At 46.5% G+C, this 26,757-nt stretch overlaps 1 long non-coding RNA gene across 2 annotated transcripts in view; it reads left to right on the top strand.

The window, feature by feature from the left end:
* LOC149126107 (uncharacterized) overlaps window positions 1–21,010 on the top strand; it is a 48,968-nt gene extending 27,958 nt beyond the window's left edge. The window contains exon 3 of one of the 2 annotated variants that reach the window (XR_016235366.1): window positions 13,439–21,010. This is a non-coding gene — a long non-coding RNA (uncharacterized LOC149126107). Of the gene's footprint in view, window positions 1–611; window positions 5,154–13,438 lie in introns of those variants that run through there. The other variant, XR_016235367.1, reaches the window with a different exon arrangement.
* Window positions 21,011–26,757: the final 5,747 nt, after the last annotated feature.

Genomic DNA, 26,757 nt, shown 5'->3' with positions numbered 1-26,757 from the left:
ATTCCCTCCCAGAGGTCTACTACTCTCCCAGCCTCTGTGCAAGGCAGGATATCACAGAACTTAGGAAGAGCAGCCTGGGAGTTAGAGGATCTGCTAAACATCAGTTGGAAGTCCCAGCTCCTGCTTTCACTCTCTGTCTTTCTTGGAAAGTTGCTTAAGTACGAACAGTAATGCTACTTACCTCAATAGACCTTTGCGAGGTTAAATAAGGCATTGTATAAATAGTCTCTGACACAGACTAAACCCTTAATACCTGGAAACTTCTATCATCATCATCATAATTGGTGGTAGTAGTGGGAACCACAGTGATGAATTTAAAAAAAAAGATTCGGAAATGGTCTTCACAATAGAAGTTTCGCAATCCACCAGGAATGTCAGGCAAGAGACACTGCAAAGGCTGAAGTGGTGAGCAGAAGCAAGTCCACTGCAAGGCAAAGCAGGGTTTGCATATACAAAGGAGAAGTTAATTCAGCTGGAGGGACAGAGAAGGCTTTGCTTGATAGAAAAGGCGGGATATGTGTGTATTTTGAGGGGCATTTCCTGATGTGTCAGGAAAATCCCTCACTTGTAATGTTTTCTGGATTCTAAGTGCCCCCTTTTACTTTCATAAGCCCCAGTGGAATGGCACATGCAAGTTTGCTGTGTGGTGGTCCACGTCCAGCCTCAGTGTCTGTGGAACTGATGGATTCCACAAATAGTTAATGTTCTGCAAGATCCTCCTACAAAAAGAAGCCAGCACACAAAATCCTCCAAGTGCATCCTGAATCCAAGAAGAGGTCTTTGGGAGCAGGACAGATCGCACAAAAGGAGGGGCACAAACAGAATGAGAAAGAGCAGGAAAATGTGTGATGCCTCTTCTGAACAGGAGCTCCAGCAAGGATCTTAAGGAGTGGCGCAGTCGGTTAATCCTCCACCTGCAGTGCCGGCATCTCATATGGGTGCAGGTTCTAGTCCCGGCTGCTCCTCTTCTGATCCAGCTCTCTGCTGTGGCCTGGGAAAGCAGTAGAAGATGGCCCAAGTCCTTGGGCCCCTGCACCTGCATGGGAGACCTGGAAGAAGCTCCTGGCTCCTGGCTTCAGATTGGTGCAGTACTGGCCATTGCAGCCATTTGGAAACGGAAACAATGGATGGAAGACCTTTTTCTCTGTCTCTCCCTCTCACTGTCTGTAACTCTACCTGTCAAATAAATAAATAAAAAATCTTAAAAAAAAGAGTAAATGCCCTCTGATTTACCTTCTGTGTGTTCTACATGCCCCACCATCTCTGGGGCTGGCAGAGTAAAGCTACCTGTGCAGGTGGAGAGAAGAATGAGGACAAAAAGGCCCAGAAAATGAAACAAATCTTCTACAGCAGGAATTGAACCACAGATTCGATGTTGAAGCCTGGCCCTCTAATTGAATGCAAGAGACTGCTAAGGGGTAGGACAAACAGTCCTGCCCGCTGTTGACATGAGCAGACCTGGCTTATGGTTCTGGCTTTGCAGTGTGCCTTTTGTGGTATCCCCTACTAGACAGGTTGTAATGGGATTAAACAGGAAGCCACAGGTCAAGGGGCTATTGTAAATGACTAAGTGTTCCTATAAAACAGAGCTGCTATTACTGTTATTCCCATAGATGAGGAAATAGAGGTGCAGAGGGGAAGGTCTTCGGCCATGTGCCAGGGCAGTGAGCTGATGGCAGGCTGGGTGGCAGGTTGCTTCCCAGGATGGGGTGCGAGCAGGCCAGGGCACCTGAGCAGCCCAAGCCCTCCCCTTCAGCCAACTTCAGCCAGGGAAGCCTGGGTTGGGGCTGACAAGCTCAGCCAAAGGCATATCCGGTGTGAATTTCAGCAGCCCCTCCTGTTGGGACGCCAAAGCACACAGGTTTGCTGTGGGCAGCCCTGGGGGGCCAAGAGGAAGAGCTCAGGAGAACGTGCGGGAAGCTGAGCCAGCCAGGAGACATGGAACACATTAGCTAGTGTGAAGGGAAGAGGATGCAGAGACACAGTCCACAGCTTGAAATGTTTCCGCCATCTGCAGCAGGAAGGTGAAAGCAACCCGCTGTAGAGCAAACCCAGTTCCAAAGTCCAGGCTGCTTAGGCAAAACACCTCTGAACTTCCTCCCTGTCGAAACCTTTGCACGGATGTTGGTTGTGACGAAGTCATTCCAGTGCAAACAGGCAGAATCTCCACAGCTGCGTTTCCAGTTTGGTTTGCAGAGAGGAGATCATAGCCTAGTGACAAGGCTTTTGATGCAGAGCGGCTTCCATGCCAACTGCCTGCGGTTTGTTGAGCAAAGCCATTGACTTCTTGAGCCAGTGATTCCCTAGTGAGGCATCTAGATGGGCAGAGTTATGAGGTCCCTTCGAGATTGAAAAATGCAAGGGATGTGGGAGAAGAAGCACAAACATTTCTCAAGTACTACTTGCCAAGTATTGTCTTACATATTTCACATATATCTTATCCTGATCCTCAATGGCTTCCATTTAAGGGATTTCCAAGGGGACTTCAAAAAATTCATCAAAAACAGAATTAAAAAATAACTTTATTGTGGTGCAAAAGTTTTTGAAGTCCATACACATGCAAGGTCTTCAAAAAGTTCATGGAAAATGCATATATTTTAAGAAATTATGCATGAATTTCAAAGGGTTTTTTGAACCAAAATAAACCTCTCTCTTAATTCTGTTTTCCCACAAACATTTTGAAGTATCCTTATATTATGATTTTTAGTTTAAAGAATCTGAGATCCAGAGAGCTTTGAGACTTGTCCAAGGTCACACAGCCAATCATCACAAGGTTGGCATTCAAAGTCATGTGTGTGGCTTGTCAAAGACCATGGCAGAATGGAGTGGTTGATGTGCTTGTCCCGTGAAAATGTTTTTGTTGTAGAACATGCACTCCTTGTTTCCCTCATGGGCCTCCCCATGCCCAGCTCTGGACATTTCAGGGGAAAAAGATTCCCAGTGTTAAAGATGGGACACAAAGCGTGTATACTGCAGCTGTCTCAGAACAGCGAATTCTATACACCTCTTCCAAATTTCACATTTAGTGATATGACATTAGTTCCTTGGGTTTGGCCAAGGCTCAAGTGTTTACATCATGGAATAGGCAAACATTCATCCATCTCTGTGAGCCAGCTCAATGGCACACCCTGAATGTTATCTTGTCTCCCTCATGAGCTGAGTGAATAAGCATTTAGAAACTTCTAGCAATATGACACTGCTGGGATACCACCACCACCACCACCACCCCCGCCCCCGGCCAGGTATTTTGTCTCATTAGGTCGTCAGCTGGAGTTCTGACAGACAGACACTCAGGCTCCCTCCAATTTCACAGGCTCAAGTTCCTCAGGTGCCCACTGCAGCTGGGGAACTTCTGGTCTAAACAACAAGGTGGAGGTAGGAATTTCTCCCTGACCTTCCTCCTAAGGATTATAAACAGAACCATAAACAAAGGGAATTGGATCTTGAAAAGGTGGGTGTGTGTAAATACACTTCTGAAGCTCTGTTCCTCTTCTGATGAAATGGGGATCCCTCTCCCCAGGTCTGGGGGTTGCAGAGCAGGTGATTCTGTAGCAACAGTTTTATAAGCAGTGAAACTGTACAATGTGTGGCATTGTGATGACAAAAATAGGAGGATGAGTTTTCCTTTGGCTCTGATTCTCTTGGAGCACTGGGGAACACCTTCCTCTCACCTTCTGCTCCCACAACCTATTTTTGAACTTGGCATATTTTGGCGTAGGGATTAAATGACCAGTGGAGCCAACAAACCTATGCAACTGCCCTGACTGCAGCATTTCCCGGCACCTCTGTTGCTTGCAGCAGCTGATCTGCCTGCCCAGTGCCAACCGCTGGCCCCGGGCCCAGTCTGAAAAGGTACTGCGGTCCCTATCTGCTTTCTTAAAATCTGGCACTTGGCTTCTGGTGTGCTGGCTGCTCCACCTCAAGAGTATGCTTGCCTTCGGTTTGAAAATTCCCTTTGCCCTGTGTGTTTGCTTATGGCTGACCCAGTTTAGCCAGTGATTTTTCTTATGGGTATAGGGGAAAGTCCTCAGGTCTATGGGGCAGAGGCCAAAGGGCTTAGGGGTACTTGAGATGATCTTGTTGGCCGCCGCCTCCTCCCTAGGTCTGCGTTTCCTCATTGGAGTTTCCCATTGGGGAGCTACTGGCATTTTGTGTGGGATAATTGCCCTGGACATTGCAGGAAGTTTAGTATCCCTCGGCCACAGCTCCTGTATGCCAACAGGGCCATGTTGTCACTGTGGCAATTCCAGCCATACCTGTGCATTTCCAAATGGCCTTGTAGGAGTAAGTTCTGCTCCAAGACTGTGTTCTAAAGACCTCAGTTTCCCAGCCTAGTAAGTGGGCCAGCGTGGTTTTGCAGAATGAGATGGGCTGTAAGAGCAGCCCCGAGAGTGCCCTTGGGCTGCAAGGAGGGACTATGTCTTTGTCCTGCTAATCACCAAAGTCCTGCTTAGATTTATTTAACTAAAATAACTTATTTGGCAAGAACCTCCTGTGGCTAAAAAAAGGTGTGAAAACCACTGGACTGGAGCAGAGGTTGCTAAATGACAGCCCAAGGGCCCAGTGCATTCTGCAGACATGTTTTGCTTGGCTGCAATTTTAAGTTACTTGGAGATAGCATTGAAAAACCGAGACTTTAGGCTTCTCAGAAAAAAATAAAAAGAAAAAACGAGAGTGGGGAGATCTGGCAACACTGAGCCCAGATTTCCACAAGACGGGGGCACCACCAGTAGAGGCTGCCTGCTTAGGTGGAACCCGCCCTGTCCCTCTTTTTTTTTTTTACACCCTTGGCCCTGTGCAAGGACTGCACGAGTCACAGTTCTTGACACAGAATACCTGGGGGAATTTTTAGAATTCCAGTGCTGGGCCCTACCTGGACTAATTTATTTCCTGTCTCTGGGGTGGACCTGGGTATTAGCACTTTAGAACCCTCTCCAGGTGAGTTGACAGTGCAGATGGGCATGAGATCCAGTAGGAAATCTCTAGTTTGGAAACTTGTCCCCAAAGACTAGGTTCCTGGAGAAATTCTGACTCCCTCCCTTCATGCCCCTCAGGCTTCACCCTCCTTCCACACTCACCCTCATCCATCCTCTTTCCTAGTTAGTGAGTTCTTGCCCAGTAGTGCATCCACCAGGCACCCACTGGGTTCAGCAATTCCTCCCTCCCTCCCTCCCTCCCTCCCTCCTTCCCTCCCTCCCTCCCTCCCTCCCTTCCTTCCTTCCTTCCTTCCTTCCTTCCTTCCTTCCTTCCTTCCTTCCTTCCTTTCTGAGATTTATTTATTTATTTGAAGGGCAGAGTTACAGAGAGAGCAAGCAAGAAGAGAGAGAGCGAAAACTTTGATATTCTGGTTCACTCCCCAGATGGCCACAATGGCTAGAGCTGGGTCAATCTGAAGCCAGGAGCCAGGAGCTTCTTCCAGGTCTCTCATATAGGTGGCAGGGGCCAAGCACTTGGTCCATCTTCCAGGGAGCTGGATCAGAAGTGGAGCAGATGGGACTTGAACTGGCACTCATATGGGATGCTGGCTTTGCAGATTATGGCTTTACCCACTACACCACAGCGCTGGCACCTGGGTACAGCAATTTCTAATTGGACTAATTAGATCTGATCAGTGTCCTATTTTTACCAAGGTCCCAGAGGGTTCAGATCTTCTTCTTCTTTTTTTTTTTTTTTTTAAGATTTATTTATTTATTTGAAAGTCAGAGTTACACAGAGAGAGCAGAGGCAGAGAGAGAGAGAGAGAGAGGTCTTCCATCTGCTGGTTCACTCCCCAGATGGCCGCAATGGCCAGAACTGGGCCGATCCAAAGCCAGGAGCCAGGAGCTTCTTCCCGGTCTCCCACGTGGGTGCAGGGGCCCAAGGACTTGGGCCATCTTCTACTGCTTTCCCGGGCCATAGCAGAGAGCTGGACAGGAAGTGGAGCAGCTGGGTCTCAAACCAGCACCCATATGGGATGCTGGCACTTCAGGCCAGGGCATTAACCCACTATGCCACAGCGCTGACCCCGAGATCTTCTTCTGTGCCCCAGCCTCACTCACCTAAAAACTCTGCAAACCCCGTAATAAGCCTCTGCATTGAAGCCAAGTGCAGATGCTGGCCTAACCCACCACCTGGAATGACATTTCCAGGACCCTGGTTAATTGGGTTGGTTAATTCTTTGTTGTGGGGCTGTCACACACATGGAAGGATGTTTAGCATCATCCCTGTCCACAAAGTCCCTGAGAGACAGAATCATACCCATTGAATGCCACTGCTATAAAGGAATGCAAGCCTTCGCATGGCTTTAAGGCACAGATCAGGTGCGCTAGTGTTCCAGCTCTTAGGTCACCAACATGCCTTGTATCCTTCCCACCTCTCCATTTCCCTTTACAGCCATCCCTCGCTCTCTGAGAGGAATTGGTTCTAGGATCCCCTGCAGATACCAAACTCCACGCATGCTCAAGCTCCTTATATAGAATGGGCTACCACTCGCATGTGATCTACCTAATCCTCTTGTTTACTTTAAATTGTCTTTAGATTACTTACAGCACATAGTACAAGGTAAATGTTATATATGTAGTTGTTGTGTTGCTTAGTGAACAACAATGAGAAGAAAAAGTGTAAGTGTACGTGTTCTGTATAGATGCAATTTTTTCTCCAAGATTTTTGATCCAAGGCTAGTTGAACTTGTGGATACAGAGGGTGACTCTACAGTAGGTGGGTGTCTAATTCCAGCCACCTCTAGCGTTCATTACCACACCAGTAATGGCACATGCATTCTCCCAGGTGCACAAACATCTAGAAGTCTTCTTTGATTCTCCTGGTTCTCTCAGTTTATATATCCAAGTGGTCAGTGCATCTTACAGGCTTAACCTCCTAAACTCTCAAACCTTCCACAGCTGTCCATCTCTGTGGTTACCAATTACACACACACTTTGGGGGGGGGGGCGGTCTGGACTATTGAAATAGCCTCATTCTCTTTCTTACAGTCCAATCTCCTTGATACAGTCTAAGGGATCTTTAAAAAAAATGAGTTCACATCACTCACCTGTGAAAGAGTCTTTGAAGGCATTCCATTCTTGGGATAAAACCCAAACTCCTTATGAGGAACCACGGGACTGATCTGGTCCCAGCCGCCTCCTCCGACCACTTTTCATACTACTTTCCCTTTCTTTCATTCTAGTCAGGGTGACTGCCTTTCCGCTTCGTAACTATACCAAACACTTTCCTGCCTTAGGGCCCTGGCATAGCCCGTTCCCTATGCCTGTCCCTTCTTTCACACTTTGGTTTCTTCTCAAAATTCAGATCTTGTGGTAAGTGTCACTTCTGCAGATGTCACATTAATTAGTCAATATTAATTTAGTCCATTTTAATTGACTAAAACCAGTGACTCCATCATATTATCTATGACCTTCCAAGCAATTATTTCAAATGTTATTATGTTATTTATTAGTTTTATTGCTGTCATGCATTTTACCCCAGTAGAATATGGGAAGCTAGGTACCTCACCTGCCGTATTCCTTTCTGTACCCCAGAACCTCATCCAGTGCTTGGCACATGGCAGGAGCACAGTGAATCTCTCTTGAAGGAATCGGTGCATTGATAGCAGTGAGCTTCAGGTCCAAGAGTCTCCATGCACTTGTGCCAGATGATGGCGGCGGCGGCTCTCCCAGCCCTGACATTTCTGGATGCCCTGGCAAAATGTTAGCCCCAATGAAATGTCAATTCTCAGGGGACCACTGGGAGTTCCATGAGTCACTCAGGGGACTATTACTATCTTAGTGCCTCTGTGACCATAATAGGCCTTCTATGATGGACTGATAGAGATTTCTTAAATGTCAGGGCTTGGAGGGAACTTCCATGTAAGCAAAGCCCAGTCTCTACCCTTGACAAGTGGGGAATATGCCAGTTAATGTTGTTGATCACTTATTAACTGCCAACAAAATACATTAAAAGTAAAAAAGATGGGACCACTTTTGACCAGAGGGGCAAATGGTCTCATGCCATTGGTGGAAACACTGCCGTTCCCTGGCCTGGGGAAATCCTCCTGGCGCTGAGTGAGACCGTGATTTTCACTGTAAGCCCCGAGGTTGGCAGAAAAACTGATCTCAAAGAGTTTGTGAAACTTTCTTACATCTGCTATCAAAAGGGAATTGAGTTCTTCAAGGAAGGATTATACTCTCTCAACTTAAAATAGATAGGGCTTGATGCTAAGCTTTCATTGTCCATCAGCGCAGAATAGAGGAAAAAATTCATGAACTTGTCAAAGATTAAAAGACAGAAAGGAAAGAAAGGTGTTGTAAAGGAAGAAGGAAAAGGGAAAACAAGGTGCTGTGTGAGACTGGTTGGAGATGCTGAGGTCCAGCAGAGAGACTGAGGTCAAGGAAGGAGTGAGGTTCTCTAGCACTCTCCGTCTCTCTCTGCCAAGACTCTGGCCCATGACGCTGTGCAGATCCCTTAGGAAGTCGAAATGAGTGGAACAACTGATCGTGAAGTAATACCTAGAATTCTGTCTATTTGTCACTTTTCATTCAAAGCCATGGACACATCCCCCAGTAGAACCGAGGACATGCTCCGACATCTTGCTAGCCCACTTATTCAGAATCAGAAAAAGCTGCTGGACCAGAATGACAGAATGAGATAACAAGCAGTAAAATGAACAGACGCTTCCTTATACTGGAGTAATTAACTAGCACGATGAAGTTTCTGATGACACCCCTCCCCCCGTAGAGTTTTTCCCCAGAGCCTGCAATTCAAAACACATTGGATTAAAACCAAGCATAAAAGCCCCGGCTTTTGTATGTGTGCTTTTTAAAGCTTACAGAATGCTTTCTCCCACATACTTTATTTCATGTAAATGTCACAACAAACCTGGGAGGTATCACTCTTCTCAAGTTACCAACAAGGAAATGAAAACTCCTGGAGACTGAGGGATTTGCCCAAGGTCACTTATGGCACCTGTCAGCTGCCATTTGTTCTCCACTCCCTTCCTCTGGCTTCCCCCGGCTCTGCTCAGCATCCAGAGGCCTCCACACTCCAGATTCCTTCACCCCAGGGATTCAAGGAAGGTTGGCTACTGGGAGTCAATGACAGGAAACTGAAGGAGGAGAAGGAGAAGCCTGAGTTTCTCCTCCTGTCTGTCTCCGGTGGGTTCTCCCACGGTACTTCTCCCACAGTAACTTCATGTGCTTGGTATCTCTGGCTCCTGCCAAATGCCCTGGCTCCCGGATCTGGTAACACCACCTTCTCCTGTGTCCCCCCAGGCTCAGGAGCAGTCGCATCTTCCTGCTATTGCTCATCTCTGTGATGCTTCACCATCCCCTGTTTGGCTTCTCAGCTTTTCCATCACCTGTGCATCCAGTTTCTCATACAGTAGTTCCTACTGATCTGCAGGGCACACATTCCAAGATCCCCAGTGGAAGTCTGAAGCTACAGATAGTACCAAACCCTATATACAGGAAGTATGGCTACTAAGCTACTACTTAGGGAAAGAGGGGGTAGTGTGTACAGTGTGGATATGCTGGACAAAGGGGAGCATTATGTTGCATGCGGACAGACCAGGACTACTTGAGGTTTCATCATGCTGCCCAGAATGGCATGCCTTTTAAACATATGAATTATTTCTCTCTGGAATTCTCCATGTAACATTTTTGGACTGCAGTGAACTGAAAGTAAATGAAACTGTGAACAGCAAAACTCTGGATAAGAGGCAGGGTGGAGGTGCTGGTGGCGACTACAGCATGTAGTCTCGTGTGCTGTTAGACCTGGAGTGGTTTCCAGTTTCCTGGTTGGACTCCTATGGAACCAGCTGGCTGGGGAGTCACCGCTATGAGGAGCCACAGGTAGGGCAGAGGCAGACCAGGGGTGCAGAGCAGAGGTGGTGTGCGCACACATGTCTGTCAGTGCCTTTCACTGTGTAGAAGTAAGAACATTTTCATCTGGAACTGGGCTTACATATCTTTGGCTCTAGAGGCCCTAACACAGTATCTGGCAAGTAGGAGGCACCAGTACATGTTTCCTGACCTAATCTATTTGTTTGGTAAAACAAATTCAGCCACAGCAGCTCTTTAGTTTATCTCTAGTCTATAAAAGGCACCAGCAAGCCATTCTGCCATACGTTACAGAGCCACACAGGGAAACGGCATCATGAGTGATTTCTATAGGACCATTCTGGCTTTGAACTGCAGTAGTATTTTAGATGGGATGATATTACCTAGGTGAAAGTTGGGTAAAAGTACAACTGCCTAAAAAAAAAAGAGAGTGGGTAAAAACTCCATGAAAGAGATAAGAAAGCACGGACAAAAGCATTCTTTTGAATGATCTCAGTTGTTATCCGCTTTTGCAGGAAGAGTTTAACTGAGCTGGCCAGTGGGCTGGGCTTGGGAGACCTGGTTGCTGGCCTCCGCTCTGCCGGTAAGTCGCTGTGTGGCCGTGGGGAGTCACTTCTCTTTGGCCCTCAGTTTCCTTTCTGGCAAAATAAGAAGGTAGCATGAAAAGATTGCTTGCTAAAAGACCCAGTCAGTTGTTAGCATCTAAAGAATCAAGCCCAATTTTATTATCAAATCCAGTAAAACTGCACCTGCTCTGGCCCCAGCCTACCTTTCCAGCCTCACCTCCCTTGCCAGCCTTCTGCTGAGCCAGCCGCTCACACACCCCGACCTGTGCAGTCCTGGTTGCTCTGCTTCTGTCCTCTGCTCTCTTTATCCTATTTTGTGGCTCCACTTATTCTTCTTCTCTCTGCAGTGGTCTCAGATTCCACCTTCTATTGGAGTAAAAATAATAAGACTCCTTGTCATTGAAGGGCAGTATGAGGTACAGGATAAAAAAGTGGACTTTGGATCCAGCATAATGGGCTCAAGGCCTGGGCCTGCCATCCAATAGTTGCATGATATGGGCTGAGTTACTACTGGCTACTGCCTGCTTTCTTCCTCTGCAAAGGAGAATAATAACAGTACCTGTATTAAATTTCTTATGTAGAAAGACCTAGAATGATTCCCACTTTTCTGGCTGCATAGAATTAACTTGCTTGGAAATAACTATTATGGGAGACTTAAATCAGGCAGAAATGGACAGAGACAGCAAACCACTGGTATGTGTGTGCACACGTGTGTCTGTGTGTGCATATGTGTTTGTGTGTACAATTTCCTGTTAAGCAGTGAAAATCTTTCTTCTAGGACCTAAACTTGTGTATTCTTGGCTCTTTGGAGTTGAGTACAGTGATTGACACAGCAGACACCTGTAAATGCTGACACTGAAGATGGGCAAGGATTAATTGAGATAATATATTCACAGGATGTGGCACGTAGAATTGTTCAACAGTGCAGCTATTATGATTCTTAACCATTCTCTGTTCTATAAGGCTTTGTGTTGTCCTGTGGACATGATTATTGCACTGTCATGTTGTATTTTTGTCAGGCTGTCCCTTTCATTTTTTAAATTTTTTTAAAGAATTATTTATTTATTTGAAAGGCAGAGTTACAGAGACCAGAGGCAGAGAGAGAGAAAGAGATAGTTTGCCATCTGCTGGTTCACCCCCAAGATGGTTGCAATGGCCAGAGCTGCCCCCATCTGAAGCCAGGAGCCAGGAGCTAGATCATAAGTGGAGCAGCCGGGACTTGAACCAGAGCCCATATGAGCTGCCAGCATTGTAGGCGGTAGCTTTATCGGCTATGCCACAGCGCTGGTTCCCATCCCTTTCATTAAAATGTGGGCTATATTCCTAAAGTTGTATTTATGAAATGCATGAAGCTTGTATTCCTTATATAAAAGGTTTCTGAGAAAAAATAAAATGTGGGCTAGTGAAGGAGAGGGGACTCTAGGGCCGTGTTGTCTTTCCCCAGATTCATGGGTTGGAGCTGTATTGCCCAGGACCTCAGTGTGTGACTGTTTTTGGAGATAGGGCCTTTTAAATGGTGACTAAGTGAAAACAAAGCTGTTGGGGGTGCACCCTAGCCCTATCTGCCTGGTGTCCATTTAAGAAGAGGAGATTAGGAGACAGAGAGAGATACAGGGGTGTGCACACACAGAGGAGAGACTGTGCTAAGAGGCCGTAAGAGAGACCTCATCTGCGGACCAAGGAGCAAGGCCTTGGTGGAAACCAGCAATGCTGGCCCTCGGGCTTCTGACCTCCAGAACTGTGGGAAAACAAATTTCAGCGTGTAAGCCACAAGCCTGTGGTATTTTGTTATGGCAGCCTAAGACGCTAATAGACTATCTTTTTATTCACTCATTCAATAAAGTTTCCAGCGCATCCAACACATGCCAGGCTCTGATTTGTGCAGTAAGGCACAGAGTGCTGAGAAAAACAAAGAAAAAGAACCTCCGCTCCGAGGAAGCTTGCAGTCTCTCAGGAGAGATGGACAGCAAGGAGATGACGCCCAAGAAGTCGGCGTGGGGACAGCCGAGAAGGAGGGGTTCGCGCAGTCTGAGGGCTCGGACAGCAGAATGGGGTGGAAAAGCAAGGCGGTGCAGGTCTGTACGGCTGGATCCCATCGAAGCCACAGTGCTGTGCTCACAGCCAACGCTCTGTGAATGCCAGTTGGCTTTTAAGGATGGCCGCAGCCCTCTCAGCTCTCTATGGGGACTGACGGGGCTTCTTAGCCTTCGCTGCAAGGGCAGTGGAACAACTGAAGGGTGAGGAGGAAGAGGAAGTGGCTTCTCGCCTCAGCTCCGCCACAAGCTGGTGGTGACCGGGACAACGCCCTTCCCCTGTCTGGACCTCTGTTTCCTCATCTTCAAAAACGAAGAGGTTGGGGCACTTCATCTGTAGGTTCCCTTTTAGCTCAGTGAAATCTTTTTTTGAGACCTCCTTATATGAAAGAAACATATATGAAATGGAGAAGGGAGGGAGGAGATGGAAAGACGTGGAAAGGAGAAAGCTGGCGGGCAGGAAAAGAGAAAGAGGAAGGAAGAGTGAGCCGATGAACTCGATTTGCAGGCAAGAGCCTTCCTGTGGCCTTGGACTTCCCTCGGAGCCCCCTTTGCAGAACTTGTGGCAAGTCTCGTGGTTTAGCAGCAACCTGGGAGTTCAGCTGCCTAGATCCTGGCTGCTGCAGGCAACACAGGTCAGTCAACATCTTTATGCCCCAGTTTATCATCTGCACACTGAGGATAACAGTACTGGTATCACGATGCTGTGCGGATTGAATGGAATGAGGGTTGTAAAAATTTTTGCATAGAAGCTGGGACATGGAGTTTTGCTAGTGTTATTGTCAGCATCGGTGAAGCAGAGGAAGGCTCTTCCAGGTATTCTCTGTGAATCTTGATGGACTGTGTTCTCATGATAGCCTAGTGCTGGATCTGGAATCTCAGCACCGAAATGGGGCACATGCATACAGGAATGCCTGGGAGAGGAACTGGGGAGCAAGTGCATGCAATTCTAGGCCTTTTTGCTCTTGGTTCCTATCAGATTAGGGTCACTAGACTGTAAGTTATAGAAAACACTATTTTTTTTTTTCAGTGCCCAGAGTTAATTTAAAGGATGGAAAGATGGAGTTCATGGAGAGGCCACATTCCAGAGAGAAGCTGACAGGAGGCATTGTATTTGAAAATGTGGAGAAGGAGTAAGATGTGAGCACGTTGTTCCAAAAGTGAGATGGCAGAATTCTGATCAAATTGTGGGAAGAGCGGTCAGTTCGGATAACGGCTTTGAGGGTGACCTGGAGAGAACTGGATTGCGAATGTGGATTAGGATCCATTTTGGAGGGTCTCAAGGCTGAGGAGTCAGAATTCCACCCTGCAGGCCGTGGGGAGCTACTGAGAGTTTCCGAATAGAAGAGTGGCTGGATTATTGTTTCACTTCAGATCACTGAAAGACAGTCATGTTGGTGACAAGCGTCGATTTCAAGATGCGTGGGGAGGTCAGAGATTATGGGAAGCATATGGAAGCAGCTCTGCTAACCACCCGACTGCTGATTTGGATGGGTCCACACATTGCAGATCATCCAGTGTACCACCTGTCCCTCCGCAAAGTGCACACACCCTCCTTTCACACAGTGAAACAATGCACTACTCAACAATACTTACCCTTGCCACCTGTAATCCACTCATTCTTCTGTTGTATTATAGTTCACTTAATTTTAAAAAAAAATTTATTATTTGAAAATCATAGTTACAGAGAGAGGGAGATAGATAGAGAGATGGAGAGATAATCTTCCAATTGCTGGCTCACTCCCCAGATGGTAGCAATGGCTTCATCTGGGTCTCCCACTGGGCGGCAGGGGCCCAAACACTGGGGCCATCCATCTTCTACTGCTTTTCCAAGGCCATTAACAGGGAGATGGATAGGAAGTGGAGCAGCCGAGACACAAACTAGCACCCATATAGGATGCCTGCTTTGCCGGTGGTGGCTTTACCGCTCCGCCACAGCATCAGCCCTTTGTAGTTCACTTAAAATAATATGATAGCTGGGGACCGGCGCTGTGGTATAGTAGGTTAAAGCAGCCACCTGCCGTGCTGGCATTCCATATGGACGCCAGTTTGAGTCCTGGCTGCTCTACTTCTGATCCATCTCTTAGCTATGGCTTGGGAAAGCAGTGGAAAATGGCCCAAGTCCTTGGACCCCTGCACCCATGTGGGAACCTGGAAGAAGCTCCTGGCTCCTGGCTATGGATCAGCGCAGCTCCAGCTGTTGTGGCCAGTTGGGGAGTGACCCAGTGGATGGAAGACCTCTTTCTCTCTGCCTCTCCTCCTCTCTCTGCATAACTCTGACTTTCAAATAAATAAATAAATCTTTAAAAATGTATAATATGATAGCTACAACTTGCTGAATCTGTTCTCTGGTACAGTAATGAATGTGTTATGACCATTCTAGAGAAAAAGACAATTTCCTGTGATAAAGGGAAAAATAATAAAATGACTAATCATGTTGTTTTTCTTTCATTTGGAGTAAATATTTGTTTTGTGTGTGTTTTAAAACATGGTCAATTATGAGAGTGTATGTGTGTATTCTAGGCACAATACATATTCACATATTAATGGTTTGCTAACAAACTTTTACCAAAGTGGATGCATCTGCAAAGGAGTTTGGAGAGAAGGATCAAGGGTATTCCAATTAAATGAGCCTGATCATTGGACAGTCAGCTATAATGTTTTCTTACTGGGTTTCTCAAAGACATTATTATCCAAAACTCTATCTTTTAACTTAGCCACTAGCCTGAAACTGATGGCATAGCTGGGTCTCAGTTCCTCTGTATGGGGTTTACTCCCGCCTGACTTGTACCAGCTCTGCCAAGACCAAAGGAGCAGGTCTTTATTTCAGCGGTTAAGCTGCCACTAGGGGTGTCTACATCTCATCCTGGAATGGGGTTTTGAGTCCTGACTGCTTCTAGTTCTAGCTGCTGCACAGCCTGTGAGGCAGCAAGTGATAGCTCAAGTTCTTGCATCTCTCCCGTACACATGGGAGATCTGGATGGAATGACCGGCTCCTGGCTTTGGCCTGGTCAGGTTCTGGCTATCTGGGGAGTGAACCAGTGGAGAGATCTTTATCTTTCTTTCTATCTTTCTGCCTTTCAAATTAATAATAATAATAAAAAGACTCTGGGCAAGACAGTTCCCTCTCTGTATCTGTTTCCTTCTTAAAATGAGGAATGTTGTCATTTTTAATATTCTTTTCAGTCTGCTAAGATTGAATGCCTATGGGTATTTGGAAACTCCAGTCTTCCATGCCTAAGTGTTAATTAATTTCAGCAGGAGATCATCCCTGGGGTAAGAGGCTCCATTAGATGTGACCAGGACCTGCCTCTATTTCTCTATTCACTCCATTCACTCATGAACACATTTGCTGGTTTATCTTTCAGTCAGGAAGTTTAAGAAGCAGCACCTTTTAAACGCAGACATTTGACTTAACAACTAGATCATCAACTAAGTCAATTGCCACTGAACAAGGCTACAGAAAACACAAAATCATGGCTGTGTCTGTTGACAGCCCCTGGAAAGAAAACAATATCTTTGACCCAACTGTTCACAGCCAGGAATAGTTATCACAGTATCTGAAAGTCAAGTTCTATTAGAATGATTTGGACAGAGGACAGATTAATTAGAAAAAAAAGTTAGGTTATCAGTGTTGCATAATAGGGAAATATTTAATTTTGATCCTTTTATATTAAATAGTCTGTAACACTTAAGTAACAGTTTAAAATACTGCTTTATAGAGGGGAGGGAGGGATAGGAAGAGATTGTTTTGCAGGTACTAAGTGATAATTATATAGGCAAAAGAAGTTGTGGAACTGTATTGCTCAGTCAGGTGATTGTAGACAGAAATAATGTGTGAGTGTGTACATGCTAGCAGAGAGGATTTTGAATGTTTTCACCAAAAATAACAAATGTTTCAGGAGATGGCTATGTATGCTTACTCTTAATTGACCATTGTATAACGTGTGTACCTGTTGAGAAATCACATGGTACTCTACAGATATGTTCAATTTTTATGAATCAGTTAAATATCAAAGTTAAAAATGGACGACTTTATAACATGTGTGGACACAATATAATGACAAATAAAAAAGCAAAATATAAACTATAATTAGCATATCTGTTTTATTAAAGCCATGTTATCAAATATATTAAAGCTATATTATCAAATGTATATACATAGGAAAAAAAACTAGGAAAAAAGAGATACCCCAAAAGTGTCAACAGAAGTAGTATCCAGAAGCAGGAAGATGGATGACTCTTATTGGCTCCTTTTTATTTTCCTGTGTTTCAAATTTTCTTCAAAAGGCATTTGTCTGTGTATCATTCAGCAGTATTTCTTGTGTGTCAACTATGAGCCAATTGTGTTCAGACACTGGAGATAGAGGCACATCCTGGCCCGCCCTCCATTGAGCAGGCACAGACCATAAACAAGGAAAACAAGTAAAGAAGCACGATGCTGCAGGTGGCTGGTGTGCTGTGGAGGCCTCCGGTCAGAGCAGTGGGAAAGAGTGAAGAGGACCATTCTTGTGCCTCTGCTGTGTGGTCAGAAGAGCAGCCCTGAGGAGGTGCCCTCTAAGCTGAGGCTGAACAACACAAAGAAGCCAGAAGATCTGGGGAAGAGTTTTCCCATAAGGGGGACGAGCAAAGCTAAGGGGCAGGCGGAAGGTCAGGGTCACCAAAGCACAGTGCACAAGGAATACAAGCTGGGGTTTGTACACGGCGATTTGGCCATGCCAGGCTTCTAAGGCCTGGGACGAAGTCTATCCATGTGCAGTGGGGGACAGAGAAAGGTTTCACTTGGGGAATGACAAGGCTGTGTGCCCCATAGATGATGCTGGTGCCAGTGCGAAAGGGTTCCTGGGAAGTGGAGGCTCCTGGAAGCAGGGAAGCCTCTTAGGAAGTGTACTTTGCTTTACAATTTGGCAATGCTGTGTTTCCGGTTTCCCCAACTGTAAAATATGATACTTGGGCAAGGCTGTTGATTTCTAAGGCTCTCGTGTTGCTCAATACATAAACAGGGTATTATTTTCTGTGCGCGTTTACCTTCTCTAAAAGCATGTAAGTTTCTCGAACCCAGAACCTAGTCTTGTTGCTCTGTGTTTCCAGGGCACTGCCTGCCCTACTTAGGTTCAAGTCAGTCTACAACCTGGCATTGCTAAGTCTGGGTGCGTTCCGGGTCCTTGGTGTGAGTTTTCTGCGTTGCTTTGGGATCTTCCCTGCCGAGGGTCATAGGGAGCCACTGAGGACTTTTGAGCAAGGCTGACTTCTGCATGCGGGGGCAGTCCTGGAGGGGGCCTGGGAGGGTCCAGCAGTGGAAGCAGGGAGACAGAGACACTTGCTGTCTTAACAAAGGCAGCCCTGGGCCATGATATTCAGGGAGCCCCCCAGTGACAGCGAGAGATGGCAGGTGCAGCAGCAGACATGGATCCGCACAAGAACACCTCCCTCGGTGGCAGGCCCTCACACACTGAGCGATGAGAAAGTGTGCGGCCCCGCCTGTTTATAGATGGCGGAAATGAGGCACGAAGAGACCAAGTGACTCATGTGCTGAGGATTTCTGACTGCAGGGCCTTCTCAGCTGATGTGAAAAGCAGACTCCACTTAGGGAGTCGTCTAAGGGGGGGTGGGGCTTTGCCTGTGCCAAAATGGAAAGGAGGGGAAGAGCTGGGGGTGGGGGTGGGGGGCAAGAATCCTGGGCAGAGAGAGTGACACAGGCTCTAGTACCCTAATTTTAACACTCCCATAACGCAGCAAGGGCTGAAATCGGCCACAGAACTTGTGTTATGAAACCAGAACAGATCAAACAAAAGAAACAAGCAAAACTGGAGTCAGCCAGCTGATAATCAGTGTGCAGAGCCTGCAGATCCAACAAAAATAGATCAGAGACTCTTTCCCCAGAGACACACAGCCTGGAGATCCTGGGACCAAACCTCTCATATGAAAGGTGGGGAGAGAAGTGAGTGTCACGCCCCAGAGGGAGACATCAGCGAGGCCAGCAGAATTGGGGTGGGCTGGAACCAGCTCTCCTCATTCTGAGTTCATGGTTGTCTCACCCCCTCATAGCTAATTCTGGGCCCAACTCTTTCTTTGCTAAACCTGCAGACAGACAAAGACCCGGTTCCAGCAGGGCGGGGTCACCAAAGTGATCTCTTAGCATCTTGTTTGTACTGTGTGTTGTCATGTGCACATGCACACACACACACAGCTTTGGTTTGTTAACTTTTCCTCCAAGTGAGCCCCATGAACCAATAGCATTCCTTAAATATCTGGACTTACTGCCCCATTTCAGAGGCACAGCTCAAAGAACCCACAGCAACCCTGGTTCCACTCCAGTCCCTTTATTTTACAGACAAGGACCGGATTCCCAAAGTCCAGTTTGCAAAGTCCCTTAAGCCAAATGCTGAGGCAACCTGCCCTCAGATGCCCTGGCTCTTTCTAGACTGCAAAAAGGAAAACAGTTGTTTAACACACATGTGCCTGTTTATATTCTCAAGCACGTATTTGCTAAAGGAAAATGTTAGCAAGACCATTTCCACCTTACTACTTTTTATTATTATCATTCTGGCAAGGGGCCTGATTAGCGAGTTTCTAAAGAATTCTTCCATTTCTTCGGAAGTTTGTGCTGCAATGACAGTCATGACTGCAGCATTCGCTACGTGCATACTGACCAGAGGTCCACCGGGTACTGGACACTCTACTGCACCTTTTATGGGCTTTTAGTCTCTTAATTTTCAAAATGCTAGGGTGCACCTGACATGTCCGTTTTTGTTTGTTTGATTTTTCCACATAGAGGAAATAAAGCTCTGGTGGCTTAGAAAACTTCCCCAGGACACAGAAACTGGGAGCGACGGCGGAGCAGGCACTTGAGCCTCTGTGGGGGTTCTGTTTCACCGGAGGATTCCATTTGTGTGAGGCAGTCTGGCCATCCTAGCAGAGTGTAGGGCTGGGTTTCTCTGGATCCTCTCCTCCTCTGGTCCCACAAGTGGGGCTAGGGACTCAAGGTGATGTCTGAGGCTAATAAGCCCCTCGCAGAGGCTTGGGGCGGGTGACTCAAGTTTGCTGAGCTATTAAAGGGCCTGTTCACTTTGGAGGACTAATCTCCTTGAGGGGTTTAAAAGGCACGTGCTCGGCCCTAGGTGTGCAGAGAATATATTGAGGTTCAGTGTAGGAGGCACGGACTTCGGCTGCAGAAAGCAAACAGAACACAGAGCACAGTCCTAGAGGAAAGTTGGCTTGGCAGGCCCTTCCACGCGTCATGCGAGCCCCTTTTCTCAGCTGATTTCCCCCAGTGTCCCTGGTGGTGTCCCCAGGAACAGGGAGCTCATTACCCTTCAGACTATTCTTTTTTTTTTTTTTTTTTTTTGATAGGCAGAGTGGACAGTGAGAGAGAGAGACAGAGAGAGAAAGGTCTTCCTTTTGCCGTTGGTTCACCCTCCAATGGCCGCCGCTGCAGCCGGCGCACCGCGCTGATCCGATGGCAGGAGCCAGGATCCAGGTGCTTTTCCTGGTCTCCCATGGGGTGCAGGGCCCAAGCACCTGGGCCATCCTCCACTGCACTCCCTGGCCATAGCAGAGAGCTGGCCTGGAAGAGGGGCAACCGGGACAGAATCCGGCGCCCCGACCCGGACTAGAACCCGGTGTGCCGGTGCCGCAAGGTGGAGGATTAGCCTATTGAGCCACGGCGCCGGCTCCAGACTATTCTAATTGTTAGAAAGTTCTTGCCTCTGGAAAGCCAAGACACTCTGGCAAAAGATCTCTGTGAGTGAGATCTCAGTGGAAAGAACAGGTCTTCAAAGAAGGAGGTACCTTTCTCTGAAGGGAGGAGAGAACCTCCACTTTGACTATGACCTTGTCTAAACAAGATAAGAGTCGGAGAACTCAAGGGGCTTCCATAGCCTTGGAAACTCATGACTGGAGCATAGGGAGATTACTGATGCCATAGACAGGAGTGTCAATTGGTAAAGTCAACAACAGGAGTCACTGTGCACTTACTCCTCATGTAGGATCTCTGTCCTTAATGTGCTGTGCATTGAGATTTAATGCTATAATGAGTACTCAAATAATATATTTCACTTTGTGTTTCTATGGGGGTGCAAACTGTTGAAATCTTTACTTAATGCATACTAAACTGATCCTCTGTTAAAAAAAAAAAAAAAAAAAAAAAAAAAAAAAGAAAAGAAAAGAAAAGAAAAGAAACTATCAACTCCCAACTTGACTCTCACTGGGATTAAACATGACAATAGGTCTGATCTGATTTCATCATCATTAAAAAAAATCATCTATTATTTTTCACTTTATGTTTCTGTGTGGGAGCAAACTGTTGAAAGCCTTACTTAATGTATACTAAGCTGATCTTCTGTATATTAAGATAATCGAAAATGAATCTTGATGTGAATGGAAGGGGAGAGGGAGTGGGAAAGGGGAGGGTTGTGGGTGGGAGGGACGGTATGGGGGGGAAGCCATTGTAATCCATAAATCGTACTTTGGAAATTTATATTCATTATATAAAAGTTAAAAAAAAATAAAAAAAAATAAAAAATTAAAAAAAAAAAATAAACAACTGATGGAAGATAAAAAAAAAAAAAAAAAAAAAAAAAAAAAAAAAAAAAAAAAGAAAGTTCTTGCCTCTTGCTCAACCAGGAATCTGCCTCCCAGATGTGTCCACACCTTGGGTCTGGATCTGCCCTTTGGTTTACAGAGACTGAGCCCACTTCCTCCCTACCCAGCAGCACTCTGGCTATTTGAGGAAAATGTTCATTTTATATATTAGCGTTCCCCTGAGTGTGCTGAGCAGGGTAGTAAGTTTGCACGATGTTACGAGGTGTCCTTATAAAACAAACAGACAGAAACCCAGAAATAGCCTTCTCTGGGCAAACCAGGTTAAACCAGGTGAGGCAGGTGTGCTTCCTGCAAGACTTTTCATGATGCTGCTGCAGACTGTGGACTCCCAAAAGCAAATACTGGTCCACAGCGTTTCCCAAATACTTGCCCTCAAAACCCCTTTCCCTCCGGTGTACCTCTGACTTTTCCGTACATCCGTGGTTTGGAAAGTGCTTCTCTACCCCAATCTAGATTCTTACTGTCATTCATTTCCGCATAAACAGCCAATCTCCCCCACTGTTCATTTTGAGACCCAGTGTTGAGATTTTTTCCCCTGATTTTGTCTTGTTCTCTACGAGGGCTGTCAGATTGAGTTACAGGGTGCCCGGTTAAATCGGAGCTGCAGATAAAGGATAATTTCGTTTTTGTAAAACCATGTCCCTCGTAACATTTGGAACAGACTTAAATGGAAAGGAGTATCCATTGCTTATCTGAAATTCAAATTTAACTTGGTGTCGTGTATTTTTATTTAGCAAATCTGGCAAGTCTCAAGCGGGTGTTTGGCCTAGCAGTTCGTATGTGTCTCAGGATGTCTGCATCCATAGCCGAAGGCCTAGGTTCAAGTCCCAGCTCTGCTCCTGGTTCTTGCTCCCTCCTAATGCACGGCCTGAGAGGCAGCAGGTTTTGGCTCAAGTCGCTGGGTCCCTGCCACCCACATGGGAGGCCTGGATTGAGTTTTAGCTCCTGGTTTTCCCCTGGCTCAGCTCTGACTGTTGTGGGCATTTGGGAATGAATCAGCAGATAAGAGCTCGCTCTCCCTCTCTCTCTGTCTCTGTCTCTCTCTCTCTCTCTCTCTCTGTTTCTCCCCCTTTCTTTCTCTCATTCTGCCTTATAAACAAACAAGTAAAATTATTTTAAATGTGGCAAATCTAAATGGTCCCAAGTGCCCCATTATCTTGAAATAATCAGTCCCTGAACATTAGGGAGGAGGAATATCTGAGAGGTAAACCAAGACCCTGATTTGAGAACCCTGGGACTCACTTTCAACTCTGTTCTTCCCTGAGATATTTTAAAAGGGAAATAATCATAACTTATGGATCATTCGAGAGCAGTGTGAAGTTCACTTCACACCAGATAACTTTCTGAACACACTGACAAAATCCAGAAACCAATTTCCCATCCCACACCCCTGTTTATAAGTATGAAGTACTTCAAAAAGTTCTTGTAAAATGGAATTAAAAGATAAGTTTGTTTTGGTGCAAAAGTCTTTGAAATCCATGCATATTTTTGAATACTCCTTGTATATTTACATTTCCCTGAATGTTAGTATAAGGGGACTAGATCCAAATACAATTTATAATTCCCCTTTCTTGTCTCTCTTCCCCATCAGACTGTAAGAAATTTAATGGCAGGCACCAGCCATGTCCATCTTGGTCACTGCTATGTCCCTGGTAGTTAGTACAAGTTCTGGCACATACAAATGTTCAAAAATAAGTTATGTCAGATAGGTGCTGTGGCACAGAGGGTTTAGTCACCATTTGGGATGTCCACAGTTCATATCAGAGTGGCCAGGATTGAGTCCTGTCTCTGCTTCCCATCTAGCCCGCTTCCTGCTAATGTGCACCCTGAGAGTCGGCAGGCGACGGCTCAAGTAACTGGGTCCCTGCCACCCTTGTGGGAGACCTGGACAGAGTTCCTGCTTCTGATTTTGGCCTGGTCTAGCCTCAGCTGTTGGAGGCATTGGGGTAGTGAACTAGAGGATAGAAGCACTCTCTCTCTCTCTCTTTCTCTCTCTCTCTCTCCCCATCTCTCTTAAACTGCCTCTCAAATTAAAAAAATATATATATGAACGAACGCATGAGTCTCAATACTTGGAAGCTGAGGGACCCAGGTAAACCCACATTCCGAGTAGGAGCTGGCCACAGCTTGGCTCATTGTTGGGATTTGTCATCCAGCCTAACCTTCGCCAACCTCATTACTGAATATTCTGTTCACCTGTGCTGAAGGCAGTTGTGTTGGAAGACATGTGTGCAAAACAAGAACATCTAATTACTGTGACTAAAATAAAACATTTCAGCCAAACACAAGCCGTTTTCAAGAAGTTGAATTACTTCCCAGATCCTGCAGTTTTTACCGAGGTGTGGAACTTGGCCCTTAAAACAGGCTGGCGCGGTCTCCAGTGAGTGTGGGGTTGGGACTAATCACACCAGGCCTCCCCACGGAAACATCCTGATCCAAGAGAAAACAGGCAAGGTGACCCAGGACAGCCTTGGAAGACCCGGAGCTGCTGACAGGACCCAAGACCCCAGAGTCCTCCCTCCTAGTGCACCTGCTGACTGGCTTAGCTGAGAGAGCTGAGTGCAGCCCACCCTCCTCAGCATCAAAGGGTCCTGGGGGCTCCCCCTGGGAATTGCTTATCTGCTACTTAGCAGCTGTGGCTCCAGTGCAAGGAGGTTTGCCCTGGCTTCAGAAGATAAAATGCACCAGAAAGCAGAGAAAGGCAGTGAGAACAGTCCCGGATGTCAGGAGGGTAGCAGAGTTTCCTGAGTTTGAGTGTGAAGACCTGAGTTACAGGTCCAATCCTGACAAGTATCAGCGTCCTTAGGCAAATCTTTAACCCCCGATATTTGTGTCTGGAAGGGGGAACAGCCACGCCTCAGACACCCTGGAGTCACTGTGAGGATTAGACGTAATCCTGGCAGATCTAAAAGCCCTTGGTAAACTGCCAAACACCGGATCAATACGTGGGATTGTCGTTACACAGTGTCCCCTTGAGCTCTGTGGTCTTCCGTAGCCCGGCGGATCAGGTAGCTGTGCCAGGGTAGTAGGAGAGAGCATCGAGATGGGGAGAAGGAAGGACACGGCCTACACAGCCTGCAGCAAAATGGAAGCAGCGTCAGCTGGGAGTATTGTCGAGGGGTCCTTCTAGTCACAGAGGAAAGCATCCCCGAGTTCACACTGCAAAACGTACATCTCAGTGGGTAATGGTCTCTGGAATACCAACCATGCCCCTGGGGACATCTTCTTGGCCTGCACCTGCGAGGCTCTAGGTGAGCCTTTAATTCTGCATGAATGTTTCTTTTGCTGTCCTGGGGAGCCTGTCGTTGGCTCTGGTCAAGGCCTTTGCTGGCTTTGTAGGGAAAAGGAACCAAATGTACACAAGCATGAGTCTATTTCATTGGGAAAATTACACAGGGGTGTTGTAGCTGATAGACTTGCTACTTCCTCTGCTACATGCACTGAAGGCAAATTCATGAATGGATAAATACATTATTTATATTTAATAGTAACATTATAAAATGTTAAATAGATGTTTACTGCACCAAGGCAATAGAGAAACAGATGGACATCCTTCCTATAAGCTTTGCCTGCCTGTTCCTCTATGTTCACATTTCACACAGTGGTTGCTTCCTGGGATATATTACTTCTAATCCCACCACAGTCCCCACCAGGACCCAATCGCCTCTGATTTTCCCCATTGTTATTTGTGTTCACTTCTTGATATTATTGGCTCTCTGCAAAAAGGACTGCAAGCCTGGGGCTGGCCAGAGGCTCTGCTTACAACTCTGGGAGGGCACAAGGCAATCTTTATGCAACCCGATCTGCCCATCCTCCCCTCCTTGCCAGGCCAGGAATAGTTCGTGATCATGTTCTGGAAGAAACCGCACCTTGTCACTGGATGCTCTGAGCCAAGAAGAGGGGGAGCGGCGCTGGAGGCCTAAGTGTGAGGCCAAGCAGCAAAGCCCAGAGGAAACTCCAAAGGCAGAGGGTTCAGGTCGGAAGCACCACTTCACTAGCACGTGCTCCCAGGGCTGGCATAGGTCTGTTGGTCCCCAGTGAGGAGGTGCTTTGCCGCCTCCCAACACCCACTGGGTTTCTCTACACATAAATATGAACCTGTACCCTTATATTGTATATACATCTGTACATAGAAATACTGAGGAGTTTGTTCCAGGAGGCTGAATCTGTGGGTGAATGCTTACTTGTGAATGTGTGTTTCTAAGAAAACACACAGGTGCCTGTCTGAACCCATATGTGTGCCCTGATGTATGGAAGAATGTTGTTGAATGAGTAAGTGCATCTTCAGAGACATTCTGTCAAAACACTAATCTGATCTCTGCAGCAAGCATCATGGCTTCTAAATGCTCTTGGAGTAAAGACCCAAATCCTTACTGCAACCTGATAGGCCCTTTGGGATGTGGCTCCTGCCTGCCTCTTCCAGGCTCATCCCGCACCATGATGAGCCCTGCACGTCTCTGCATACCAGCTACACTGCCCTACACCGAGTGCCTCTTGTTCATGAGGCTTCCTTTCACCATTGGGCATTTGGACGGGCTTTTCTCTCAAGTGGTATGCTCTTAAGATCTTTGCGTCCATCCATCAGCTGTCAGCTGAAACTTCACTTCACTGCGGGGACCTTTGTTGACCTCTCAGAATGAGTCAGATTTCTTCAAACATCCTGTGTTTCCTTCACAGCACCTACCGCACTGGCAATTCTGTATGCATTTTAGAAAATAGGTCTCTTCCACACAAACTTAGTAAGGGCAAGATTGACTTCTTTTTCTTCTTTACTCGATGGTTTGTACTTTCTAACAGTTTACAGTATATAATCGGAGTTTAATATTTCTGTATTGAAGCAAGGTTGTCTGTACTCTCCTAGGGAGGGGCCAGCATTTGAACCTGTGTGTCCTCAGGTACCACTGTGACTGTGGTTCCATAGCATGGTATATTTGCTTATTTGGAGCACACAGAGTGTACCCAGAATTCCCTATGTGTAAGGGGAGGATGTTTAGGTCTGAGTATGTTTGTGCCTTTACGTGTGTCCCTTTTTATATAGGGCTAGACACAAAAGATCCTAGGTGTATACACACAGCTATGTGAAAATGCATGGGTGTACATTTGTGTTGAAATGGGTGTTGGGTGCTTTCTGTTGCAATCAGAACACCCGAGACTAGGTCATTTACAAAGAAAAGAGATTTATTTTGGCTCACAGTTGTAGAGGCTGCAAAGTCCAAGACTTGGCAGATGCATCTGGTGAGGGCTTTGTACCGCTTCAATTCACGGTGAAAAGCAGAAAGATAAGCAGGCGTATGTGCAGGAGACAAAGCACAGGGGTGGGGGACACGGGGAGTGGAGGGAGCCAGCCTCACTTCATCACACTCTGTTTTCGTTAGAATGCCCCACCGAAAGGCCCTCTCACCACCCAGAGGCTCCACTTCCCGCCACCGCACAAGGGCAATCAAATTTCAATGTGAATTTCAAAGGAGACGAATGCATTCAAACCACGGCAGCATCCATGAAACAGCCTCTGTGTGTGCTTCTTTGGGTGTGTGCAAATGTGGAGGTGTATGTGTGAGTAATAGTCTCTTCTGCAGCTGGGCGGGTCTCCTTCCGATTTCTAAGTAGGAGCGTTTATGTACATTAAGCAAGTTGATTTATACAGACCTTAGTACGGTTTGACTTAACCCAAGGCAGGGCTTCTGGGTGAGGAAAGGAACCTGTCACTGGAGTAAAATTCTTTTTTCTTCCTGGTGCTAGCTCCTG

This window comes from Oryctolagus cuniculus, chromosome 6, assembly GCF_051225735.1.
Source record: "Oryctolagus cuniculus isolate XC-2025 breed Fujian yellow rabbit chromosome 6, ASM5122573v1, whole genome shotgun sequence".
Lineage (NCBI taxonomy): Eukaryota > Metazoa > Chordata > Mammalia > Lagomorpha > Leporidae > Oryctolagus > Oryctolagus cuniculus.
This window is presented reverse-complemented; position numbering and strand designations above follow the sequence as displayed.